Source organism: Molothrus ater, chromosome 4, assembly GCF_012460135.2.
Source record: "Molothrus ater isolate BHLD 08-10-18 breed brown headed cowbird chromosome 4, BPBGC_Mater_1.1, whole genome shotgun sequence".
NCBI classification, from domain to species: Eukaryota; Metazoa; Chordata; class Aves; order Passeriformes; family Icteridae; genus Molothrus; species Molothrus ater.
Window position 1 is genome coordinate 9,606,354 of NC_050481.2, and position 27,988 is coordinate 9,634,341.

General features: G+C 43.9%; 1 long non-coding RNA gene across 1 annotated transcript in view; it reads left to right on the forward strand.

Annotated features, from left to right (window-relative positions):
• The first annotated feature begins 4,927 nt into the window (after positions 1 to 4,927).
• The window catches only part of LOC118686214 (uncharacterized), a 34,673-nt gene continuing 11,612 nt past the window's right edge, over positions 4,928 to 27,988 (forward strand). The window contains exons 1-2 of the long non-coding RNA XR_008508330.1: positions 4,928 to 5,562; positions 18,759 to 19,995. This is a non-coding gene — a long non-coding RNA (uncharacterized LOC118686214). The remainder of the gene's footprint in view (positions 5,563 to 18,758; positions 19,996 to 27,988) is intronic.

A 27,988-nucleotide genomic window follows, 5' to 3' on the forward strand; every position in this document is an offset into this window, starting at 1 on the left:
CTGGAATGGCCTTGCTGAAGTTCCTGCAGGGAACAGCAGAGCCCTGCCCACCCTGTCAGGAGCCCCTTGCAGTGCTGGGGGCAGAGCTGTACAAAATGTGTCACCACCCAAGCCAGCCCCTGGCCAGCCGGAGCTGGGTCTGGGAGCAGCTGCATAACGGGGTGACCTCACTTCTGTCTGCAGCACTGGGGACCAGAGAAACCCTGTGGTGGTCCCTGGTGAAGCAAAACCTTTGTGAGTCACACAGCAAATGATTCCCTGAGCTTTCACAGGAAGGGGACATGGGGGCACAGCCAAAGTTCCTAGATCTGGTTTTGTGACAGTTTGCCATGCAGGGGGACAGCAGCCAGCTTTTCTGGGTGAGGCAGTGAGGCGAATGGGACCTGCACCTGCTTTTAGTCTTGTTCTTGCAAGGATTTACAAAACCAGACTGACTTGCTTACCAGCAGGGAGGTCACAAAAAGAGTCATCATGGAAACAGAGCAAAGGGGACACAGCTCTTAGACAGTGTCACATGCTACAGGGAAAAACAACAAATCCAAGGGGGCTGAGCAGAGCTTAAACCTGCTCGCTGCTTTAGTCTCTGCTGCTACACTCAAGTGTGGCCTGGGAAAAAAGCTCTTCTCTCTCCAAGCTCCAGTCCTGCCCCCTTTCACTTCCCAGGAGCTGTCAGCTCCTTCAGGCCAAAGCAGATCCTGGGAAGGATTCTGTTAGGAAATTGTGGGGCAGAGCCCAGAAGGCTCCATGGATGCACACAGACATCCATCTCTCTCACACATCAGGAGCCCTTGGCTCAGTGTCACAAGTGGTGACAAAGGTCAGGCTGTGGATTAAGCACAAACCCAATTTTTGCTTTGATGGTATCTCAATAGGAGCACTTAAAACTGCAGTTTATATTTTCATAGCTGAGTAAGCACCTAAGACATAAAACAGTACTGTAATTAGAGATATGTGGAGAGCTCTAATGCTGGATGTAAATGAATCTGCATTGGTTTAACAGATATTTCCACATCAGTTTCTATCAGCACCCTCTCTGAAACTAATACACCCAAAGCCATACAGGAACAAAGCCACACTAGGATATCAAAGTTATCTTACAGAGGAATAAAAGCATAAGATAAAGGTCATTACAGAACTGGTATGCACTGATTTGCCTTTATCATCTGTACAAGTGTGTCCAGACAAAAAGAGGGGATCATAGAAGCTGGAAAAGAGATTGTGTAGCTGGAGAAAGTCAACAGTCAGGGAATCCACCTATTTTTTACATTCTTTAATTTTACTTGAGGACTGAGCAGCATTTTGGCTGTTGATGTTGTTGCAAATCAGCACTTCATGCTTAAATGCACCACCAGCAGCATGTTCTGCCCTGACATCTGGGAAACAAGAGCAGTCTAGCACAAGGCAGGTACTGCCAGTACAAGACATGAAGGCCTTAACCGAGTTCTAATGCACAAAACTCAGCTCCAAGAGTATCCATATTTCATCCCTACATTTCTGCTTCTGTAAAACCTCTGACATGTTTTGAGCCAGAGCCAAAATATTCAGATGAAAAACCCTAACAATTTATTGAGACATCAAGACAACAAAATAGACTTTTCTTAATGAAATATATGAATACTCAAAGAAACCCAAACCACATTCCAGTATGCCTTTGTGTTTCTTGCATTTTTGATGTTAATTAAGTTCTGCATATCTCAAACTGCTGCTGGAGAACTAAGACTAATCTATACCTCTTATAAGTTGTCATAGTTCCTCTGAAATCAAGGGAGGTTTTGTGTTTTGACAATTTACACCATCTGAGGAACTGCTCTGTGTGTCTAATAAGGCACACTGCTGTTTAATTACAGGCAGGTTCAGAAAGAATCTCCACAGCTCCAGAAAAAGCTGGTTCTGCCAGGAAGAGTAATTTTGGTTCTGCCAGGAAGAGTAATTTTTCTTGTTCTCTTAACCTTATTATGAACTTCAGTGTCAAAAGCCATCTTTCTTTCACTAAAGACCACAGATGTGTCTTGAGCTGAAAGAAAAGGTTCTGTATCCTGCAGGCAGCTTTGAAGCATGGCCTTGGTGCTGTGAGGGGGTTTTTGAGAGCAGAAGAAGGGAGTGCCTATTCCAGTGTCCTCAGAGCACTGGAATAACAGGTGGAGAGACTGGGAGCAGCCAGACCACAGAAATTCAACATAGAAGCAACAGAGCATCAATCCAGACATTCCTGTAACAGTTTTCAGACAGTCTGGAGAGTGAACCAGGGAGATGCCACATCTTCACACACTGACTTTTGAGAGGATTCGCTCACTCTGCAGCACATTTAGGAACATCATTTAGTGGTAGGCTTGGCAGTACTGGGTTAATAGCTGGACTCCATAACCTTAAAGGTGTATTCCAACCTAAATGGTCCTAGGATTCTGTGTTTCCAACCACAGAACTGCAGGAATTGTGTTTTCCACATCTGCTGGTGTGAAGATGAATACTTTAAAATATGTACAGACATTGCAGTGAGAGGTGTGTAAACTGCAAGAAGATTTGGACACAAGACAGCAACACTGACTTTCACCTGACCAACAAAGCACAACAACAACCAACCAACCACCTAAAACAACCCCACCAAAACCCAAAAAACCCAACCACTGTCAAACCCACAGTTCAGAACCAGAAAGTCACATTTTCCACAAAATTTTGGGCAAAGCAGTGGTAGGTTCCATCTCTAGGTTTTGTGCTACCAAAATAAGTAGAATAAGCTGTTGTAATTGCCTGCCTGTACAGGGAGGAAACAAACCACATGAGGATTAACAGCTACAGAATAATGTACATCACCCAATGCAAAATCTGATCTGCAGGGTAAGAGCCAGAAAAACTTATATCCTGGGGCAAGGATCTCAGCATAAGTGTGCTGCTTCATTAATAGAGTGTTTTATTACTAGGATTTCTCTTATTTTCTTGTTTCTCTTCATCCACACTCAATTTCTCTTTCTTGCTGTCCTGTTTTCTTTCTTGTCTATTTTCCCCTCAAGCAGAGCTTGAGAATTATGTCATGATCAGAAGGACATTCCAGGTACCACGAGTGCATCTGTGACCGAGCTGGAAGAGTTCAATTCTCTCTACTACCCAAAGGAGAGGGAAGTGAAAATTCAAACTGCACTCTTGTCTCCCAAGGGTTGGTGTGCTCTTTCTGCTACACAGAGTTGGAGCAATTCTGCCAACAGATTCCCACATGTTTCTCATGAGGGCAGACCCTGGCACAGTCATTCTCCTGATCCTGCACTTGAAATGAATCACCAGCAGAGCAAACAGCTCTAGAGGCAGCCCTGTGAATCCACAGCCCTGCCCCTTCATGCTGAATTCACCCAGCACAGCAGGGCTTAAGCCAAGGATTTCAGTTCAAAGAGTGACTTTAGCATCTGAATTAAAACACTCTCAACAGTTTGTGCAAGCACTTGGCCGCTGGCCCACCCAGGAACATCCACAGCGCAGCGGTGGCTTCCAGGGGGCAGAGCGCTGCTCTCACCATATCTGGATCAGCACAGCTGTCCCTCAGCCAAACCCTCCTGCTCACAGGCACCTCTGCAGTGCTCCAAGTGCAGCCAGGAGCCAAGGACAGCAGTACCAAGAGCAACAAACTGGTCTTTTCACACCATCAGATAAGCAATGGAAGCTCTGGCACTTTTCAGACAACCTGCACCAGAAGATTTCCTCGTGTTGGGAAGAGACTCTGTAACTCAGTTTGGCTGTTTTAGTTTGCAGCCTGACCAAAGCTCTGGCCTTCACATAGAATGCAAGGAGGCACCTGCTCACCACCCAGCTGCAATGGGATCTCCATGCCCAGCATTCCCAACAGTCTTTGGAAAACAAATCCCAAATCCAGAGCTGGGCCATAGGTGCAAGGCATTTTTTAAAGATCTCTCAGCAAGTGCTTTGTAATTAGGAATTGCAGGAAATTACTCAGTGGTTTGAATCTTAATTTTCCCTCAGTTTCCAATTTAGCCAGAAGGAATCAATTAGTCCCCAGTTCAGAATCTCTACCATCTCTGAAACTTGGATATTCACAGAGAGCAAACAGCTCTTCATGTAGAAGGTCCCAGCTGAAGGATGTAAATGCTGAACTGCATGGAACACCATTTATTCACGCTGCTTTGGAAACACAAAAGGTTGAGCTGACCCTCCTATGATTCAAATCTGAGTTTACAGCATCATTCATCATCTCAGAACGGGTCTGTTCCAGTCTCCTTGAACAAAACTGTTTTCTCCTCACATTTGCTGCACAGAACTGGCTGAATTTCAATTCCAAGGTGTATTGTACAAAGAACAGTTTTGGAGTGAAAGATGTCAAGCTGGCAAAAATTGAAAATTAGATTGGAATGAAATCTAATTCTTTTAATATAGAAAGTGTTTAGTTTTGCCTCTGTAATATAATTTGAAGTCATGTAGCAATCATGTTTCTTGGCTGTGGAGGTTGGTTTTGTCTCCAGCTGGATGAAATGAAGGATTTTAATAAGAAATTATGCAACAAATAGGTGGAACTTGTGTCACATAGAGCAAGAAAATACTTTTCATCTCCAGGCACTGAATATTTGCTGGTGCCAGGGAATATTTGCTGGGTGACTCCTCCTTGATTTTGGTCATGCACTAAAACCCACCTTTTATTGTACCAGGTGATCTTATCAGTGACCTAACAAGAGTAGGAACCAAAAGCCTTCCAGTGCTGGGATTTTGTTAAGCCTCTTTTTTTAGTGCCTGGAGACAGGAGAAGTGATTGGGGGCACTGGGGGCACAAGCATCCTCCTGCCAGAAAAATGACTCTGCCAACTTTGCCTTGCTCCAAGGCTTTCCGCTGCAGGCTCCAGGTGTAAAACCAGGAGCTGGAAGAGGCACTTCCCTCCCGCATTTGGGGCGGGCAGGAGGGGAGGTGGTCCAGCCGCACGATGACAGATGATGCAAATCCTCGCGGAGCGCGGAATCCATCGGGGCGGCGGGAGAGGAACACAGCTCATCTCCGAACCAGCCTCCGCCGCGGCGTCCTCGCCGAGCATCCCCCCCTCGGCCGGAATGACATCAGAGCAGCTCCGAGTCCCTGCAAGTCTGCGGGCTGAGTAGCGGCAGGAATCGGCCGCTGCTGCCAATCGCAGCCCCGCGAAGCCGCCTCGCTGCTGCCGGAGATCCGCGGGAGCCGGAGGCTGGCTCCGGCACTCGGAGCGCGGCGCCGGCGGCAGGACCGCGAGCAGCGGCTCCTGGGCTGATCCCAGAGTTCTCGCAGCCTTTCTGCCGGAGCCTGGCGGCTCCCCGGCGTCACCCCCGTGCCCAGGAAGGAAGCTGCATTTGGAACGCTGTGCTGAGCAGAGGTTTGAATCCAGCTGGCTGCTCGCTCTGAAAGGACAGGCTGCGTACAAATGAGATGTGATTGTGCCGGTGGAGTTCAGTGGCTGGGGCCGGAGCAAGAGGAGCCTTCCTGGGATGCTGCTGAGAGCTGCTGGCAACTGAGAACTCTGTCTGGTTCACCTGGAGCCCTGTGAAGAGCTTTGAATAGCAGGAGTCTCTTTGCTGCACACCAGGAAAGAAATTCTTCTCTAGGTAAACTGTTCAGCTTCTCAACCTCTGCTTGTGGGCATACACTCACACCAGCACACGGACAGTGCCTACACTCAGAGCAGGTACAAATACCCAGAGTGTGCCCAATGATCTGCCTGGAACCTCTGCACAGTGCTTCCAAAAGCTGCCTGGAGCCTGGCATCCCAAGGATTATTTGGAAGTTTGGGATGAGATAGTCTTTGCCATGCAAGTGCCCCTGATTCAAAGGGATCTTGTTCCCAAGGGGAACAGCTGTCGGCCTACATGCATGAAAGACCACAGAAGGGAGAGCACGGGAAGTTAGATGAGGGGGAAAAAAAGATACAATTGCTTCTTTAGTCTTCTCCACATCCTTTGCCTTTTTTGCTACCATCCAGTAAAGTCCAGCAGAACTACTGGACTAAAATGACCTGGTAGAAGCTTTCCAGGAGATACATTAAATCTGCACCAAAGTAAGAGTAATTGTACTGTGAGGAAGCCAAAACCTACAGATCTGCTCTCTTCCAGCACTTTGATAGCAAACTATATCTGTCTGAAACCTTTTTTTTTTAAACAGCATGATCATTTATAGAGTGGAAGCAAGGATTGTTAGAGGCAGTAAGAGCTAAACTGAAGGAATCAGTGTGGGCTCTTCAGATGCTCCAGAGCCCAGTCCAGCAGCAGCCCAGGGGTTTTATCCCACAGCTGGCACAGGGGCTCTAAGTCACGGCTGCTGGGTGCTCTAAGTCACTCCTTTCCTTTCACACACAGGAAAATGCTCAAAGGTGAAGAAGTCTCTTCCCACAAGCCCTGCACTGTCCTAACCACACATACCAACAAAACCCCACACTCAGGAAGTTCTCTTTTCCCCAGGGAATTTACCAGGTCATTTTTTACTAACTCCTGTTAGTAAAACATTAGTTTTCCACATTCTCATTCATATTGGCTGAAGCCTCCCTCCTTCCCTCTGTGTGAATCAATGCTGCAGAATCTGGCCTACCCCCTGTAGCAGGTTACTCCCCCTCTCCTAGCTGTGAATGCTCTCAGAGAACAAGATAAAAGATAAGTAACTCATTTTCACCCCATTTCTTGAGTAGCTTGAATCACGATCCACCTGCCATAAATGTTCAGCCTGTGCAAGGACAGCAGGATCTCCTTGTTCACGAAGTTTTAATAACTGGCAACATTTCCAGGTGGCTCCCTGTCTTGCCCCATCCTGTCTGTGCACTCTCCCCATGCACCTTTTCCCCTCCCTAAAGCTGCACTGCCTGCCTTGCTTTTGGGAATGCTGCTCTAAAGGAGGGGCTGGGGTGGGCTGTGAACTGCCAAGTCCATTTAACTAAGGAAATTCTTGGCTTTGAGTTCCCTCCTGAATCTTATCAATCAGACCCTATGATCTGCTCAGCTGGGTTAGATGGTTCCTCATGCCACTGCTCTGTGCACAAGTTTACAGCTGTCTGTCAGGTTTTGTGCCATTTCCCCAGAACATGGCCTTTTTTGGATTCATAATAGATGCCTAATGTCTGAAAGCCTCAGAATTGAAAGCAGAGTATCTTCATGCCTTGTTGATACCACTCTCTTCTCCAAGGCTGGGGAAATGCTCCTCTAACTTGCCTTTTATGAGAGTAAATCAAATTCAAAGGGTTACATTTCAGCAGAGAACAGGATGCTTCAGTGACTGACCACTTGCACACACACACACACCACATACAAGTCCTTTTCAGCCTGAACACCCTATTAACTCACACTATCAAGTTCTGCAAGTCCTATTAAAACTTTATGGGTGTTCAGAGGCTGTGATATCTGCTGTATCACTCTCTGTAATGGCCATGATCAGCCTTAGCACCGTGCAGGAATCATGAGCTGCTCTAGAGTTCAACTGCCATACTCACTATGAGCAGGATAAAAATATGCTAATAAGTAAAGACAGGTTTTTTTTTGTTGTTTTTTTTTTTGTTTGTTTTTTTTTTTTTTTAAGGTTGCAGTACAGGAATTATCCCAGCAGCATAATGAAATACTTTAAGGAAAATGTGACCATATATTGCAAACCCATGGCAATACTGAGCACAGAAAATGCTGATGAGTTCCTATTATTCTGACTGTGAATTTTCAGTTAGATAAACAAAAAACTGCATTTAACTCTATGTCCCCAGAAAGATTCATCATTTCTCTACAAGCAGTAAAGGAAGCCATATCATGAACTTCAACCAAAAAAAAAAAAAGTATCATTTCTGTTCCAAATCATCCTGATTTGCCCACAAACAATTTTGCTTTGACTGCCTCTATGACCATAGGGATGGCTGAGCTTCAGCTGCATGAATAATCTGCTGTTTGCTTCCATCAAGTGTTTGCTTTGCAAAGCTTCCATAATCCCAGAATCTAAGAATGGTTTGGGTTGGGAGGGACCTTAAAGAGTATCCAATCCCAGCCCTCTTTCTGCAGCTCCATAGGTGCATCCAAGAAACTGCTTTCCATACCTGCACCATTGGCTTTTCTGAACAAAGTAACCCCTGGGCTGAGAGCAGCAAGGCACTGAAGCCAGGGTCTGGATGGCTGAAGGAAAGGTTACCTTGGAATTGTGCAGGAAGCTGCACTTGGCCCAGCCTGGGGAGTCATTTCAGGAACAGGGCATTGAGCTTAGGGTGAGAGCCAAGGGCTCTCCACACTTCCCAAAGGGAGGGGAGCCTGGGTTGAAACCGTTTGCACATGTAAAGGAGCACAGTGTATGGGGGCAGCCCATCAGATCCCTTGTTCTCAGGCCTGGGATGCGGTTGAGGACCATTAGAGCAGGCAGAAGGGCTGGACTCTTGGGGAGAAGAAGGGTCTCTGCTGGAAATTGGGTGGAACATCAAAGAGTCCTGTCTCCCATGTTGAGATAGGCTGAAGAAGGCACAGCTCATAGCAACAAGTCTCTCTCTCTCCTATTGAGATGCTAAAGCAATGCCCCCCACCAAGGTAAGCCACCCAGAAGAGTGCTAGATAGAAATTCAGAATCAATTCTCCATCTATGTCAACATTCAAATTAGAAAAATTGAGCCATTAAAAGCATCAGGTGCTGGAAGAAAATGAAAATCATGCAAGTCAATCCTAAACATTTATTACAACTACTGTCTCTAATAATTACAATGGAATTGGAATTCCTACTGAAACTAACAGTTGCTATAGAAAAATAATAATATATTACCTAAACAGCAATGCCAGCAGAATTACATGGCAACAGCACACCAGTGTAGAAACCATGTCAGTATTTGATGAGGAAAACGCATTGGCACCACAAGTCATGGATGGCCATTTGAACTCAATTCAAAAGGAACAGAGAAATATTAAAACCTATTCCCTTCCCTCTGGCTATAGAAGGGGTCACAGCTGCTCTCCCCAAGTGGAGGCAAAAGGAGCAAATTCATCCTCCCTCCTCTGCTCCAAGGATGGGTTTTACAGAGCCAGAGCAAACACAGAAGGAGAAGCCAGAGCAGGGTGGGCTTCCTCATGAGGAAGGAAGCACAAAGGAAGGGATTCCCTCTTCTTCCTTGGATGCTGGTGGCACAAGAACTCTCCTTACTAAACCTGGCCAAGGGGGATCAGGCTGATGCCCCACAGCTCCAGACTCTTACTAATGGCTGGGTTTTCATCTCCCACATGTAAATATCAGTACTAGGCACAAACAGCAGAGAGAATCATGTGGACAGGCTCTCCCATGAGCAGAGCTCTGCACAAAACCTCCCCTCCTGAAAGACTATCCACAGCTACTTATTACAGCCCACACTCTGCCAGGCTCCACTGAAAGGACTGAATTTAGTTTTTAGTGTATAAATAAGTGTCCTGATAAATAATTAATAGTAGCTGCTGGCCATAAAAGAGGTGGCTGTTTGGAAGGTTAAGGCAGTCTGTCATGAAATATGCACCCATCTCCTCTGTGCTCTACTTCCAGGGGATGTTCCAGCCAACATCTTGTCCTTTTCCATGGGACCATATTGTGCAAGGAGGAGGCCAGAGTTCAAGTTCCAGACCCTCAGGGTATTCCTGAATTTAATCTCTCTCACTGGGGTATAGATCACACCCTAAAAGCACCAGAAGGGAGGGCAGCTGGTCAGTGATTCACAGAGAAATGTTTGGAAATGAGATAAAAATGCACTCTTCTAGGCTTCTAGGTAAGATACAGAAATTAGACTTATTGATCACATTTGATTTTAAAGCCCTCAGAGCTTCTCAGGGTTTTTTAATTTAAATCAAAAAAAAAAAAAAAAGCAGGGCCCGCTGCCTTGATATTTTGCCAGACTACCTGCACTCCATCGCCCTAAATAGCTGGTATAACTATAGGGCATTTTTAGTTATTACTACTCTGTAGACCTTATTTGGGGTGCAATTTTAAATGGCTCCACTACTCTGCCCCCTTAGTGTCCTGCCATTTAGAGCGGAACTATGCATCAGCGTCCTGGTGAATTAATCACCTGCAGAAGGGCATGGTACCATTGTTTGTACCTCAAAAATCACAATTAAAGACTAAGAGAATTCTGGCATATCCAGCGTGCACACAGCAAGCAAAGTGAGCCATGCATGCCTCCAAACACCTGACAGGCTCCCATCAGACTAACTCCCCATCAGCCTTGGTGCAAGCTCCATGTGCCTGCATCAACCACAGGCAATCATTCCGCACACTCAGATTTTTAACTGAAGGACCTCCCAAAAGGCTTTCTCCCCCATGGAAAAACATATTTGTGTTCAGGCAGAAAATAAAGTCTCTACGTATATAGAGTTACCTAAACCTGAGCTTTATGGATTACAAGATATTGTGTCAAATGATGAGACACAATTTTCTCAGCCCCTTCCATAACCCAGAAAGCCAGGCTGGATTTCCTTGTCCATGATACGCCCTGGAGATTGTTTTTGAAAACCAAGTGGAGTTATACATTCAGCCCCCAGGAGAGGAGGACAGGGATGTAAAGACAATTCCAGCCTGATTCAGAGGCACTATGTTCAGAAAGACTGACAACCGTTTGGATTTTTTTTTTATTCCACACTCTGCCCCTTCAACAATCAGTTAATGCCTCAGTAGTTCAATAAACAGAGATTTTTCATGAAAGCAAGAGGTTAATCAAAGCCTCTCTATTCCATCACAGAGCTCTAATGGCATTAGTTCTAGTTCCAGTCTCTGAGCTGAGCGTGACTCAACAAAAAAATCCCTTCAATTCCCAAGCAGGACCCTTATCCTACTAGTGTCATTTCCAAATTGAACTTTATCTAGACAAAACAAAGAATAGATCTTTCAAAAGGAAACATTTGTTTGTATTTTGAACCAAGAGCAAAACAGTATCTATAGGTCATAGATGACACACCAGAAATCTCCGCAGAGATCTTTCATTTGGCTGACAAAGTGGCTCCTCTCAGAGAAACCCCATAAAGCAGCGGCAGGAATAAACACAAAGGAATTTAACCAGGGTACAACAAAAAAGAAGAAACAGGAAGCAAGCACAGCAAATACATTTGCCTGCACATGAAAGCATGAATTTTGCACTGGCTTTCCCAAAAGCACACTTTGCAATATCCCTGCTATACACATCCAAACCAAACATAAATAATCTTAGAGCATTTTACAGCTAATGCCCATGTAAAGATAGAAAAGACTAGTATTCCCTCAACAAAGACAGGGAAAATGAAATACTGAAAAAAATCATTGGCCTCCAGAGGGCAAAGCATGATAGTGGCAGAGACAGAAATCAAAGGTTCTATTCCCTGCCTTACTTTTTCACCATAAAACATTTTTACTCTTGATAGGCAAACAGTACTTCTCCAGTCATTTCAAGGTAAGAATTTCAATTTGTGTTCATCATCTTGCATAAAACTTCCTCTGACTGTCTTGTCTGCAACACTTAAGTACATTAAAGGGAAAGTCTCTTGGATACTGTAGTATTTTTGTTACATGACCACATTTCTCTGTCTAGATTAGGTTTACTGACAGCAGTCATGTGTGCAGCCCTAAGTGGTCCCCACAAAAAAGCTGATCTTGCCTGTAAAGAACTGGTCCTAAGACTCAAAATTTTCTTGGAGGACTGCCTAGAACCTAGTGTAGAACCAAGACTAGGAAGAGACAGGAGAGATATTATAAACTTAAGTTGCCGCTCCCCAGTTGCCATGCAACAGAAGCAGTGCTAAATGCAAGTATTTATGAGCAAGGTGGAAGAGACTGAATTTTCCCCTTTAGAAGGTGTTTGGAAGTCCAAGAAGCACACACATACACAAAAAAAGTAGGCACACGTGGAGGGTCACCCTGGCTTCATTTACTCTCCTTGCTTCGTTTTGCTTGGAAGCCACTACTTGCCAAGCCCTGCCAGGTTGTCACCAGGACTGGGGGCTTGGATGATGCTCCAGCCCTCACATCTGCTCTGATCAGAGATTGGTGGGACCAAACTCTGTGTCTTCCTCTTTTTCTACCAAATCCTCTCAACAATAACCAAATCCTTCAGCCAGTGAGGACAAAGATAGGGATAGGGGACTCCAGCAGAAACTACTCAAAGAATAAAAAAGGGAAGCTGTTCTAATGAGAATCAATGTACACAGAGCTTGAAAACTGTCTCTGACTGGCTGGAACTGGGCTTGAGCAAACTCAGAATAAAGCCCTGTTTAAATTTCATGTGGCAAACGTGCTGTATGAGAGATTTAAGTACAAAGTCTTTGTTATCTGGGTTTAAATAGACTTCCTCTGCAGTAGCAATAGATCACTACTATGTGACAGCAGTAGTCCCTCTGAAATAAGTTAGTGGCCTCCTTTTAATTCCTAGCACAGATGTGACCACATCTGACTTGCTCACAAATAGTCCCTGTGACAGGATACAGACACCACAAAACATGTTATTCAGTGAAATATATTGGCATTGGTATAAGAGTGGACACATTTTAATTATCTCACATGGTGGCAAACATTTTTAGCTCCCAGAAAAGCAATAGGACAACAAAGTGTGGGAAACAATTAACTACTAAAAGAAAAAAAGCCATAAAGACCGAATAGTTCAGCTTCTAACAGGCTGTTCCAGAGCCTGGGACTATATCTCTTTTTTTTGGAAAAGTAAAGTTTTAGTAATCACTCATAAACCTGTAATCCTTGGTAAATTTTCAAAATCAATACAGAAAATCTGCAGCTACTTGGTTCTAATAGAACTATAAGAAAGGTTTTTAGCAATTTTTTTTTAAATGGCTTAGCTTGTCTACCCAATCAAGCAACACATACAGAGTTTGGCTACTGCATTAATTGACTTTTAGGAGTCCTAGTTAGGCAACCATTCTACGCACAAATGTTGTGTCTCAGCTGAGTTCACAGCACAAATCATTCTCTTGGAACTGGATAGCTAATTGACAGCCTTAGGAAAGGGGAAAACAGTACCAGAATAGATGGACTACAATAAAACATCTGATACAGCGTCTCACAGAAGTTTTATTTGAAGAGTTAAATGAATTCAAATTGGCTTCCATTGGAGCATTAAACTATGAACTGAAAAGTGATGAAGAGCCATTAACCAAGCGAGAGCAGGAGATTTGCTGCATCAAGCAGGGCAATGTTTTGTGGGCTGCTTCAGAGCACCATGCAAAGCCTGCTTTTATTCACCTGTGCTTCCCTGGGCTGGGGCACTGACAGTGTGGTGATTCCACTGCCCTCTCCAGTAATTCCACCAGGAAAGCAAAGCAAGGACTCAATCCTGCAGGGCACACACATCTGTGATTGCAGCCCCAACTCCCTGCCCTGGCATTTTGGTTCTGTCATCGTGGCTTTGGCAGTAAGCTGCTGCCCTTCAGATCATCTCTCAACACCACCTTCTCAGCCTTTTGCTGTCCTACACACATCAAGAAACAGCTGCTGAAGGGCATCATGCAAGGGGCTGCTGTTTCCAGCTCAGCCACGGGGTGTCTGAGTGACCTTGGGAAAGCCAGGCTTGATCCCTTTAATGCTGTTTAGCTTTTTGAATTTTTGGTGAGTTACTGGTGAGACGTGGTAGATCTTAACACCATCACTCATGCTAGAGAGACATTCATTAGAAAATGCATTGAGACGGTATATTTAAAATAATAATGAAATTAAGTCTGCCCTGAGAGTTAAGATGCTTTGCCTGTGACATCAAAATATCATGTGTATTGTGATAATTTTGGTACCACCACACAACATCTGGAGCTGCTCAGAGGGTGAGTGTGGTCACTAACACTTATCTGTTGTGATGATCACTAGACCCACTCTGTCAAAAAACAGAAAACACATATATAGGTTCTCTCTTCATGCATCGTTCTCCTCAGACTATACCTTAATTACTGATTTCTGGGAGCTTCCACACCTGACACTCCAGAGAAGGCATGAGTCAGAAATTCCTGAGGAAATATTGCAACTACTCGTTATGTTCAGAACTACCAACACATTAGAGACCCATAAATGGTTCCATTTGGAGGAGGCCTCACTGAAACATCCCAGATGGGATATTTATGGGATTTCTGGGTGGTCCAAATGACTGTGGGACTGCTGGAAGTTAATGGGTCACAAGAAGGAAGCGGTGAGGCTGAACATCAGGCAACACTCAGCACAAGGGTGGTCTGGCTCAGCCTTAAAACACATTTCTGCAAGGAGCTAAGCCACATGAAATGTCACATTTGGGCTGGGGAACCAAAGGATGTGCACAGGTGTGAGAAGATCCCTATGAGCAAAACTCATCTGCAAATCACCCTCCAACCACTGCTCCACCAGGGAGCCTTTTCACCACCTTCTGAAATCATCTGGAAAAGCTCAAAGCCAAAGAGAAATAGAAATCAGAAGGGTCAAACAGCTCCCTTCCAAGTACTGTTTCATGCTAAAAAAAAAATCACACCAGCTTTCATCAAGTGCACAAGTTGAAGTATTTCAAACTCTTTGCTTTATATTCATTGATTATTGACTTCACCCTCTGGCATCATTTAGCTTTCTGAAATCACACAAGATTACGTGTGCAATATAGACTTGATCAAGCAGATGAAAACACCAAAAAATTGGGCATTTAACTTACACATGATTATGCATTGAAAAGAAACAAAAGAGGTGAAAGTACTGAGCAGCCTCTCCACTCAGAAATGATAAAATAAAAGTCAGAACTCTCCAGCCCTTATCAGCTCAGAAGCTGGCCTTATCCTGGGTAAGAAGAGTTTTCTAATACCTTGTGATGGGCTATGAGAAGCTGGTACTGACACCCCTCTCAGGCAAAGCCACATTTACAAACACAAAACACATTGCAGCTTGGTTAAGTTGGAAAAAAAAATTACTTCCAAAGAGGATGTAAGTTTTGTGAGCTCAGCCAAAAAATTTCCTGGAAACTTTGCTGAGAGAAAGAAAAGAAAAATGCTCTTTTTCTCCTTCCTCAGTGAACAGAAACCCTGAATTTTTGCAAATGGTCACCAGGAGTCATTTATCACTCAAATCAGGCTGCTTGTTTCTGTAATAAATGAGGAGTCCCATGCAAGGAGCAGCAAGGCAGCTGTCATAATTCATTGGGCTGGTAGTAAATGACAGTAGTCATACAAGCTTAGAAAGAAAAAGGAAAGGCTTTACATTAGGTTTTTAGCCTAAAGGGAAGTGTTATATATAGACAATAAAGACATTCTGACTTCTGATTTATGACAGAATAAGGAAGGGAAAGCTCTGGCCTGCCTCCAGGTCAATTGCTCCCAGCAGTGCACCGTGATGCAGACAGGAGATTGGGAATGGCCACAGTGCTGTGGAACAACCAGGGTCCTGCTGCTCTGCTGGGCAGTGCCAGCACTGCCACACTCTGAACCCACTGCAGATGTCAAGCCCATTAGCTCCATCCTCAGGGTGAGCCAGCACAGCTGATGGCTTCATATCTATATTTCTACTTCCCACAAGCTCAAGGAGCTCAGAGATCCTCTGCCTACCATGATCAGAGGTAAGAGGAGCTCCCCCAGCCCACACACCAAGTGTGCTGGCTCAGGCACCGAGCTCTGGGGGAAGCTGTGCCCGTGGGAGCTGGCCCACGAGGAGCCAGCTTGAATTCCTGCTGCACAGCTACCACATGGCATTACCAGGGGGCTGCTTCTCCTGGCTGTCGTGCCATCAGTTTTAAATAGTCAAGTCCTAATCTCCCAATCAATCATCTTCAGAACAGCACGCTTTAGTCATCCATCAAACGCCTTTCTGCGGACAAGCAGGAAGTGTTATTTAGCAAGGAGGCAGCAATTTTTAAACCTCCATTTTTCTTCAGCTGCCTGAATTAAAGAAAAATTAGAGTCCCTGCAGATGTGTCTGACATCACAACAGAGCTGTACCACAGTGCTCTGCTCTTGCTGGGCCAAGGCCCCACATGGAGGAAATCAACTGAATGGACAAGATCTATTGAAGGACCAGCCCTGGATGAGTGCAGCCTTGATTCCTCAACCAAATGTGCCCAGCTTTGGCCTTTACCTCCCTGGAGAATCAGTGGATGCTCATCAGTGACCACAGGAGCACAGGACCTCAAATACCAGTTACCAAAATGAAACTCCATAAGTAACACTAATTATGAAATATGGCCTATTTTCATGTTGCTCAAATTCATCTAGCACAGGAACTCTCCGAAGAGAGTTGAATTCTGGAGTGAATGTAAAGCTGTTGAACTTTCAGGAGGAGAGTTTCAAAGGCACAAATGGCACTTAACTTCCAATTATGCCTTGGAGAAAGTTCCACTAATGGCTAATTTAGCTGATTTATTTTCATAACCTTTAATTACCTCACACCATTCTTTTTTTTTACTGAACAGTATAATCAGTTCAACAGAGCAGTTGAAAAACAATGGGTAGACTAAAAAAGGTCTGTTCCAATGCCAGGTTTCCTTATGCAGGTTTAAATTCTTTATCAATTTTATGTAATTATACATCTCAAGAAATGGGAATACTTGCACTTAATTATAATGTCTACATACAACAGATAGTAGCTAACATGAAATCTGATTATTAATATTTTATCTCAATGAGATTTTACCAGTGTTATTGGGAGGAAATAATTAGGGATGAAGACCATAGTTTTGTTTTGACTAGTATAAAGTCAGGGGCTTCTCCTGTTTTAGTAACACAAGCTGTAATATTCGTGAAGTTTATTGTTTTGACAGCTTGCAATACCAGTACCCAGGAGATCCGGCAGGGCCAAACACTGAAGAAAAACCGTGCCATTTTAGGTCTTCTCACAAGCTATTCCCTTGTGCCACAGGTGGAGGCTGGAAGATTTGCAAAGCATTCAGGGTGATCCAGCGGCACATTTCTTCGAGCAGAACTCCTGGCTTTTATTTAATTTTAAACATGGGAGTCTTAATTAAGGTGTTTTACGTGCCCTGGGGATTTGCGAAGCCTTTTGGCGGGAGCGTGGCCGCAGGCAGGGCCGCGGAGCGAGGGGAGAGCCGGTGCTGCCTCGCAAAAGCAAGAAGCGATTGCCCTCTAGTGCCCAAAGCAAGCCGAGGATGCACAGCCCGGCGAGCGGGAGTTCAAGATTCTTTCCCAGTCACCTGCCTGTCTGGTGCTGACCGAACAGGCTTTTTGCAGTCACCTCTTTGTGGGGGACACATGACCCAGCCCTGGAGGCTGCCCCTCTCACGGAGAGCAGGAGTCCTGATCTGATAAAGCCCTGAGTGAGTCCTCAATGTCACCCAAACTCCAACACTGTCTTGCAGAGGATGCTTCACTTGATCCAGTGTTATCTTTTGAAGGAATCTTAATTGGAGGTTTAATAAGAAGTGAAATCCCAGCAGGCAGACAATTGTAGAACAAGGGAAGCACCAAAGCAGGGCAAATACTCTTAAGATTATCAGGACAACTTCAATTTCCTAATGGTAGCTGTGATTCCTCTTACATTTGTTCTCTCACACATAAGAAATGAGTAAATGCAGAAGAGGTTTCCTATTTCTGTCCCTACCTCACTCCCCTCTTCGCCAGTTGTGTGACACAACAGGATCACTTCTGGAACACCCCACAGTCCAGGGGTATCAATATCTCCTTCCAAGCTGCCAACTGAGGAAGGTAAATCAGATAAGAGCTTGAACCCGCCAGAGTCACAAATGGTCTCAGAAAACAAACTCATTCTTTCTAAATGCTTCTTACAAGCATTTCCCAGGTTCAGGTACAAACCTTAGGATGAATGAATAGTTTTCAGAACACAAGTCAAAAGTGTAATCTGAGTTAATGGAAGAGGACACGTCAACTGGAAGGATCTGCCTGGAAAAAGCATTTCTTCCCAGCAGTTCCAAAATCGTTCCTTGTTTACTGTCTCACATTGTTCCAACAGACAAACAATATCAATAATTCACAAAGATGTTAATTCCTGCTTAAATCCATAGAGCAGCATGGGCTATTTATTTAGTTAGCTTTAACTGTCTCTGAGTCATGGGGTTTACTGTTACCAGTGGCAATTTCTCATGAACTTAGGCGGAATTGCACAAGGGCTTCAGAGCAATGAGGTTTAGGCACCCTATACTTCATGCACACAGGGGCAGACCAGAGGCTGAGGGCTTCAGCCAGAGGTGCCATGGACTAGCACACACAGCACCTACTTGCCCACCTAGCACTAAAACAGCTTCCTTGAGGTACATCTCCTGCTACACAGCACCTCCCATTGATCCCTGGGGGAGGCAGAGCCAAGCACAGCTGCACCCCACATTAGTAGCAGCCTGCTCATTCACTTGGAAAATCCCCACAGAATCTTTATAGTTCCTAAACTGGACCATGAACTCTGCTCGCTCCAATTGCAGAATGGAAACTGCAGAGAAAGCCCTACAAATCTCTTCTCAAGCTCCTGTCATGTCTTTCACTTTGGTCACATTAGTTTTCCAAGCCAACACAGAATTTATCCCTTATGCAGTTTGAATTTGATGCAGAATATGTTCCCAGATTTATCAAAGATTGACTTGGTCCAAATTTTGCCCCTAAAATCTTCCATTGTTCCCATCTGCAATAGCAATGATGCATTTTAGATAAGAAAAGCAGATAAGGAGATACACATCCTCAACAAGTTTTCTTCAAAGTTCATTTCTGTATCCTAAGAACACGGAGGAACTGTTTAATGCTGCTTATTTTAATGCACCAAGAAAGAAAGTGACACTGAGTGCTCCTTGAACTACTCAGGAACTTCCCTCTTTACTCACATTACCAATACCAATCACTGGCCTTATTAATGTGTGGTTTTAATTGCTTTATGGATTTTGTTTTACTTACTCTTCTTTTACTTCTTGTTGCAGATAATGTTAAGAGTCCTCTTCATTGATTATTGGCAGCTGCTGCTCTCTGAGAAAACCTCTGCCAATTTGTCTTTCCGGATCCTTTGACTTCCCGCTCCGACAGCCTTACAGCCTCCCCAAACACCCCATAAATGCACTGCAATGGTCACATGAACACCTTGGAAAGGGCACCTCTGCAACTCCTCGTTCCCATGGCACATTAGGAGGCGCATCTGGAAGAGTGCTAAGTCCAGCAGGAGCTGGAAGCCCTGCCAAAGATGAATCTCATCGGGAAGCTCCGCAGAAGCTTCCGAATGCTGGTCATTCTCCTGGCCACCTTCTGCTTGGCAAGTATTGTCATCTCCGCCTATTTCCTCTACACTGGCTACAAGCAGGAAATGGCCCTCGTGGAAAGCACTGGGCAAGCAGAGTGCGAGGACCTCAAGCTTCTGCCCTACAGGTCTGCGGAGCTGAGAACACCTAAGCCAATTGATCCCTCTAGGACTGATCCCACTGTGCTCCTGTTTGTGGAAAGCCAGTACTCCCAGCTGGGGCAAGACATCACAGCCATCCTCGAGTCCAGCAAGTTTCAGTACCACATGGCCATTGCACCAGCCAAGGGGGACATTCCCCCTCTCACAGACAACGGGAGAGGGAAGTACACCATTGTTATATACGAGAATATTTTAAAGTACGTGTCCATGGACTCGTGGAATAGAGAGCTTCTGGAAAAATACTGTGTGGAATACAGTGTTAGCATAATTGGTTTTCATAAAGCCAACGAGAACAGCTCCCCAGCAGCAGGCTGAAAGGGCTGCCCTTGCAGCTGTACAACAACGTGGCGCTGCGAGACTGCGTGGTGAACCCTCGCTCGCCCCTGCTGCGCCTCACAAAAGCGCCCAGGCTGGAGCAGGGCCCCCTGCCTGGCCAGGACTGGACGGTGTTCCAGTTCAACCACTCCACCTACCAGCCCGTGCTGCTGGGCGAGCTGCAGCCAGCCAGGCCCACCCCGGCCTCGCTGCCCCGCGCTGCTCTCCATGCGACTGTCATCCAGGACCTGGGCCTGCACGATGGCATCCAGAGAGTCCTCTTTGGGAACAACCTGACCTTCTGGCTCCACAAGCTCATCTTCATCGACGCCATCTCCTTCCTGTCAGGGAAGAAGCTGATGCTGTCCTTGGAGAGGTACATTCTGGTGGACATTGATGACATCTTCGTGGGAAAGGAGGGGACGAGGATGAACATCAACGATGTGAAGGTAAGGCAAGAACTGGAGGCTACCATCCCAAACATGGGTGTGTGCTAATGGGGGTTTAAAAGGAGGCAAAGCTTGAAAAAGCTGAGCAGCTCTTTTTCCTGGTAAGGGCTGGAAGTGCACAAGTGCAGCCAGCAGATACATAAACCACAGCCTGAGATTAAAAGCCATTTTTCCCATATACATGCAGAGAGATGCACTTATGGATGTGTACATGTGCACTTGCATACACATGTATGTTGCACATATATAATATCTTGCACATATATAATATCTTCTACAGGCCTGTTCTGTATTATTTCTCTCACTATTGCTGTCAAGTAGCCAGAACAGTACAAGACGGTTGCCTTTTAAAACCTCACCATCACTGCATTTACAAAACCCAAAAAGAGCAAAAGGAAAAAAAGAGCCTGAAGAAGTCACAGCCCCAGCATGACTCCTAAGAGTTAGCAGGATAATTTTCATTACCAGACTAGCAGGTAAGCATTTAAAGTTACCAGTTACAGGGTGGAAGCACAGCATGCACTTGAGCAAGTGACATAACCATCTGACAGAGTGAAAGGCCCACAGACTACTCACTGGGGGCTCCTCCACACTTATTTTCTTGATTTGTTGTATCCAGGGACACCATTAAATTTGTTCAGGGTAATTCTCAAAGATGTGTGCAGCTTGGAAAGAATTGACAGAGCTCAGCAGCATGACAGTTAGTTCTTGTCATTTTCCACATGTGGGAATCATATTCAGACATTAATTGAATCCCTAAGCATGCACTAATCACATTCTCCAGCCTTTATTCTGGAGGGTTTTTCCTGCAAATACCCAATACTTTCAGGAACAATAAGCAAGCCTTTTGTTTTTAAAAGCAGATTTCTTTTTAATTTCCAAACCCTTATTTCCATTTCTACAATTTCTATATTCATTTGCCTCTTCTCCAGACCATTGTGGTAGCCAAATACCCAGCAAGAGCAGTAGTCTCACATACAACTGAAACAATTTTGTACATCAGAACACTTGGGGTAATTGCATTAGCCACACCAGGTGTATGAATGCTCATCAGGGCTGATTCTGAGCACCAAGCATGTGGAGTGCCTAGTGCCTTAGAGATCTGAGCACTGTGCACAAGCCCAGCAATAAAGTGCTTTCTCTCTGGAAATACATGGGGAAATGCTCTGAGCAAGGGCTCGTACACAGGAGGAAATTCACTCCAAATGCACTTGTGAAACAAGTTTTTCAGCAATAGCTTCCTGCCTGCACCTTTTTGAGAGAGTCTTTCTGACATGGTTTGCTGCACTAAGGAAGCCTTAATGGTACTGTTCCACAGCAGTTCAAGAGCCCACACTGCCAGCAGAGCAGTGTCCACACAGGGACACTTGGAGATTCAGAGCTGAGCTCTCACTGGAATCACCTCATTATGCAGGAAAAAACCCAAGTCACCCCCATTACTATCCAGCAGTCAACAACATTGCCAGGCAAACCTTTCCAGCTGTGCTTGGCACAGCAGCCACTCTTCTGTGCTCATTACACAGACGCAGCAGAAAACTCCACATCCAGGGGCTGCAGAAAGAGCTGGATGCTGTTAAAAGCATTCAGAATCATATTTACGTGCTGCTTGCCTTTATCCATCTGAAAACCAACCAGTCCACACTGCTGAATATCTAGACAATAACAAGGAAAAACATCTGCCTGGGATTCAGACCTTTTTAATTGCTTTTTTTTTCAAGCAAGGCATGGTGAGCCTTCTTTCATTCATTATGTTTGAGTCAGGGTACAAAGGGAAGCTTTCATTTTTCCCGCACTTCTCCAGTGCCAAATTAGCAGCCCACTTTCCTCACAAAAACACCAGAAGTGCCACTCACAGGATAAATCCCCTCCTCACCTTACACAATTAATCACCCCACAAACACCAACTACAGGGAGAAATCTTCTGCAGGCACAGGCTCAGAACCAACCTTCTCCTCAAGCTCTCTTCTGGGGACAATATAAAGTTTATCTCCCCCTTTTAGGTGAATGTTTCACACATAAATCCACCCTGCAACTTGAGCACCCACAGATACTCTGTCCTCAACATTATTGATTTCATTTCAAACCTGGCAGAGATTTGTTTCAGGGTATCTCACAAACACTTGCTACACAAATCAGTCTGTTCCTACAGACTGGACATTCTCAGCATACATTAACCCACTGAACAGAATCCTGTTAATGAGCATAACATAATGAGCATAACACTGAAAGCAGAGTGCACTTTGGTTAGCTTACAGAAAAGGGTAATTACAGCCAGTTAGAGAACAATCTCCCAAGTCACTGGGGAAGGAGGCAATTAAGAATCAGCAGACCTGCCTTCACCCTCTAAGGCACAGCAGCTTTGCTTGAGAGGCAAAAATAACTACTTAGGAGGCTGATATTTCAGTGATAGCAAAGCCTTGCCCTGCCTTTGGGAGACGGGGCTGTGGCTGCTCACAGAGAGCAGAGATTTAGGGACTCTCTGCTAGGCTCTCCAAATGTGCCATGCCCACCCAAATCCCTCAGAAATGCTTTAATACCCAGCCAGTCTCCTGATAACAATATTGGCATGTAACAGTAATCAAACAAGTCAACCTGTGCCTGTGTAATTACTTCCTGCAACCTAAATGTTCTTATTCCCTCACAAAGCCATTTCTCAATTAGGTGCCTCAGGGATATATATATATATGTATATATGTATATATATGTGTGTGTGTGTATATATATATATGTGTGTGTGTGTGTATATATATATAGACACACACACTTTTATTTTATAAAGGGTGGCATCAGCTACAGAAACAGAGATTAGAGAACAGGGTTATTATGGGCTCTGTTTACCACAGAAGATCTCCTAGTCCCTGGTGTTGAAGAAGTTGTGCAAGGTCATGTCTGGCTAAGTAATTAACAGGAACTCAGCAGAGCCACAGAAACCTGTTTTTCCCAGCTTTGTGGAGTTCTATCTTGAGCCTAGCGAGCCTCTGCAAATGAATTTCTCCCTTTCCTGCCTGCCAATATATTATCTCAGTGCTTGATTTTCAAAGGCAAAAGAATTCTTCAGTTAATTTGCAGAAACAGTGAATTTGTGCTCTTGTAAATGATCCTGCTCCCCAGCTACATGAGTCCAGTATCACTGGCATCAGTGATTTGGCAAAAAAAACCCTGGAAATGTCTTTTTATGCTGTCTCTGGGAGAGCCACACAGAAAAAATACAAAGCTTTCACCTTTAAAGTTTGCTTTTAACTGAGCACAAAGAGGGCTGCATTTCCCAACAAGGAGCGAGAGCTTGCTGAAGTATTGCTATTTTTCCTGTTGCCATAGTATGAGCCAGTACAATATTTACTCACCCAGGAAGAGCTCCACACAGCCACCAGGGTTTCCAGCACCTTTCACAAATACACCTCCTATTGTTAACCCAAAAGCCCTGCAAGAGCACAGTGCAAGCTAAGGCATTTACCCTTCAATAAATAAAACAAACAAAAAACTACTCTAAATGAAGAAAAAATCTTGAGCTTTTCACTTGGTACCCTCCTCTCAGCTCCAGGATTTAGACTGCAACAAACCTTCTTCCAGGGGAGTCAGGAACTACCTGTTCCCCTGTCTTATCCCACTCTCCCAGCTGGAGCTGATGAGATAATCAAGGAGAAATTGCCTGTCCCAGCACCACCATATCCCAGAGCCCCCTTCTCTAAAAGCTCCATTTCCCCTTTCTGTAACCCCTCTAATTGTCACTATAGGGATGGGAGGATCCTGGGACTTTCTGAGCTGCAGTAAAGTGATGGAGCCATGCTTGGGAATGTAATTTCTGTTAGTGCTGACTGCAGGCCTCCCTTCTCCCTGCAGCCTGTCTGCCTTCTCCTGCTGCCTCCCCCTCTGAGCTCCACTTCCTTCAGTGGAAATAACAATTTGTCTCTGACACCCCCTCACTTCCACAGTCTGCTCTTTATCTTTGACCTTCACCATCATTAAAATGCCTGGAACACTTAAAGCCTGTGAATTCTGGCTCGTTTTAGTGTTTTCAAGACAAAAAATCATGTTGGAGTTGCATCCTTCCTGGCAATTCCAAATTAAAAAGTCCTGGCACAGCAGGGAGCTCAGCTCAACCACTCCATCTCTCCAGCATATGATTATCCTTGATTTTTGTGCAAGGACAGCTGCTTTTGGGTGGAACTACTGGAAATGTCTGGGCCCCGTCACCAGGCATGGCAGCATGGTCAGTCCTGAGATAAAACACTCACCCTGATACCCTTTTAATCATAATAAGCCCCTTGCAGTAAAGTAGCCATGGCCATGGCCAGCCCAGGGAGAAGCTGAGCCCAGGAACCCAGAGCAGAGCCAAGCATTAGTCACTGAGGCTGGGTGACACTTCTGTCACCTTCTGAAGCACTTGAGAGTGACACAATGAAGTGGAGTCTGCAGCTCCCATTTTTGGACAGTCTCAAAGTCCTTAAAAATGAATTCAAAAAGCAGCTGAGAGGCATTACATGAAAACTTTAATAATATTTCTTTAAATGGGAGTGCCTGCTCCATTCTGCTTCATCAGAGATGACAGTTAATTCAGTATTTTCCTTGTTCAGGTCTCTTGAATCACCCAATTCTTTCTGTAATAATTTGAGTGTTGAATACTGCTCAAGTGCCTTGTCAAGACACATCAGACAGAATGTTTCATACTTCTTTTGTTTCAACAGGGCCTGTTCTTTCATTCAGAACTTCAGTAGCAGTGTAGTTAAACACCACAATTCCCTTGGCACCAGCAGAACCTGTATTCTTCTCCTTGGCAGCCTGATGGATTGACTGTCTATCCAAGGACCCTCCTGAATTCTAATAGATTTGGGGTTCTCTCGTCAGCCAGCTTCCCACTCAAAATTAGGTGGTCTTCAGAGTGTTTTATAGAGTCTTGCCAGAAAACACATTCTGGTGGCTCAAATTTTCCACCTCTTGAATTTATTAAACAATTATCTCCCTAGCAAGATTTTCCTCAATGTTTAAAAACTCACTTGGAATTCTTCTGTCGCAGGGAACACACTGGTTTTTGATCTGTAGGGTTCAATTTGGTATTGTTTGTACAAGCAATTAATCTCAGAATAATCTGTTAAACACAGAATTAATCTCAGATGTTTGGGGTTTTTCCCCCAAGGAAAAAAGTCTAATATTCCACAAAACAACAAATGAATTATTTTAAAAAGTGAGATAAATCATCCTTCATTCTGGCTATAAGAACTCAAGAGAACTTCATTTTGAAAAGCATTTTAAAATTTGATGTTTTTAAAAACATCACAATCCTTTTAATAATATAGAAATGGCAGGTCTTCCAGGTCAAATTCAGATTTCTGGTGCTCACATCCTGTGCCAAGCTGACTTGTGTCACATTGCTCTTCTACACTTGCACTGATTTCCTGGATTTGTACTCATTTCTTGAATCCTTTCTCCAAACCAATTCTGAAGTCATAGGTTATATCAAAATGGAATATATTTCCAGGATACACGTGGTACTCTATTTAATTTAGCCTCACTTAGGGAATCCACAGGAGCCAAAAAACACATCTGCTTAATATCAGCCCCTCCAGAGACCTGCATTAACCTGAGCTTTAAAACAACACATATTAGTTAAAAAGGAGCCCTAGCAGCTGCTTCCTGCACAGAAAACAACACTCTGCAATGATGGAATGGCCTTGTAGAAGAGCCAGGCAGTGCAGACTGCAAGAGCAGTCATAATTATTGCCTTAAAAGCACTTGAAGCAGCAATAAACACATTAGCAGGAGCCCATCCATAATGCAGCTCCTTCAGGAGCAGCGTTACTTAAGTGACTTTAAATAAGCCTTTGTCATCCAAATGGGAGCAGGAGGAACACTTGGAGCAAAAGCTCAATTTAGCACTCTTGGCATTATTCAAATGATGTGCAAGTGGCAGTGCCCAGGAAAAGGGTGGGAGGGAGGGATGGACAAACAGGTGAGAAACTGAGAAAATCTCCCAGAGAAAATGAGAAATTTGAGACTCCAATTACTTAGCAATAATTAACCATGAGTTTTCTGTCAACCTCTGTGTCACAATGAAGTATAAAACCAAATATTTGACTATGTCTGGCTTCAAATCCTTAGACATATCCACCCACCTCTATAGCTTTACATACATATCGTCACAGAAATTAAGTCTTAAAGTCTTTGTCTTTTCTGTGAATATGGCCAAAGATCCCTTCAGTAACTGCTTTTACTCCCAGTGTTCTACACCTCCACCTGTCTTCTTTCCATCCAGGCAGAAAAAAAACCCAACAAAGTACTACAGAGTTTTTTTCACCTCATGGGAAATTCTAATATAAGACTATTTAGTAATTTAACTTTGTCATTTTGTGTCATCAAAATTTCTAATGTTAAATATGGTAATTTATAACTTAAATAGTCACACCCATTTTAGAGATAATATCTTAAGATATAAAGTTAAGTTAGTTAACAATTTCTCTCCAGAAATGTCAGGGAGAAAACAAAACCATTTTTATTCAATTCCATTAAGAATTTAATTTTCAGTACTTACAAGAAAATTAAAGGACAAGCTAATAAGAATTTCCTGCAAACCAGTGTATTAGTTAAAACACTTCATGGCTTTCTTTAGGAAACAAAGCCATTGATCAAGTATTTTTTTCCTCTTCAGAAGCACAAATTTTAAACGTCCTTTACCAAGCCATGAAAATTTTCTCTAAATATTTGTAAGCCTTCCTCTTGTCTGTGTTTCTGTTCTTTCTGCTAAGTACCAGCACTTTCTTAGTCTGCTGTTCCCATTTCTCATCCAGACAACACGCAAACACAAGTGGGATCTGTGGTGTGGGACACACTCAGCTTCTCTGGCACATCACATCCCTGCTATTTTTAATAATTCTGCCTGGTAAAGGATGAATCCCTTATGTCAGAGTTTAATTTTTTAATGGATGCCATCATTTAATTTGAATTTTAGCATTTAGTTTTGAAAAAACACAAGCTAAATCTATTAAATCTAATACCACCTTCCCAATACTTTCTGATCAAGATATGGAAAAATTCAAAGTGTTAAAGGTTAGGATTTTAATTTTCCTTCCATCCTACTTCTTTAGCCATTTATCCCTATACTTATAAATGGGCGGAAAATCCTTCTAAAATGGCAAAGTGACAAGGCAGAGGAAAATGAAGTTTATATTCCTGTTACTTGATCAACATGGATTGCTCCAGTGAAACAGCTTCCCGTGGCAAAATGTTGATTTATGAAATGCACAATGTTTCACTGTAATATGATTCAAACTAAATTGTGTTCTGCCAGCTCATCTGCTCTGGCAGACTAAAGGAAAAGGGGGCAGTTCATAGAATATTAAAAAAATAAACTCCAAAGATCATAATTAAATGTAGCTTTGGAATTGCTGATCTTCCAGAAATTAAAAAATGCAAGTAATTCACACTTGCTGAGACACTCCTTTAATACAAGAATTTCCCAGGAAATGGATATTTCAGGTTTTTGCTGCCTCTTCATTTTAGTTAAAAGACAAAATTATTAACATAGCTTTTACATTACATATTAAATCTAAAATAGCAACACTGAGGCAATTCCTAAAAGTTGTCTCAATATTTCACTTGAACTGCTGGGATTGAATCAGACTCCACGAAAGCCATTGGCTTCAGCACCTGTGTGTTTTTCACCCCAAAACATCAGCCCTTCTAGTAAAAAATGGTATAAAAAATGATGGAATTCACATTTTTGACAGCAGACTGTATTTGCCTGCCTGGCCCAAACCTGATGAAATACTGGCTCTTCAAGCTGTCAGTGATTCTTGATAGCACAAGTGCTTTTTTTGGTGGAGACCCAATTGTTCTTCGAGGGCAGCAAGTTGTACCTGGGAAAAAGCAGCCTGGTGAAGAGCAGGACAAGGGAGACAGGCTCAGGGGATGAGGATCAAAGTGCTTTGTCCATTTTCCAGTAATATTTAATCCCTGAGGGTCACAAGACTGGAGACCTCCTTTGTAATAATATTTACTG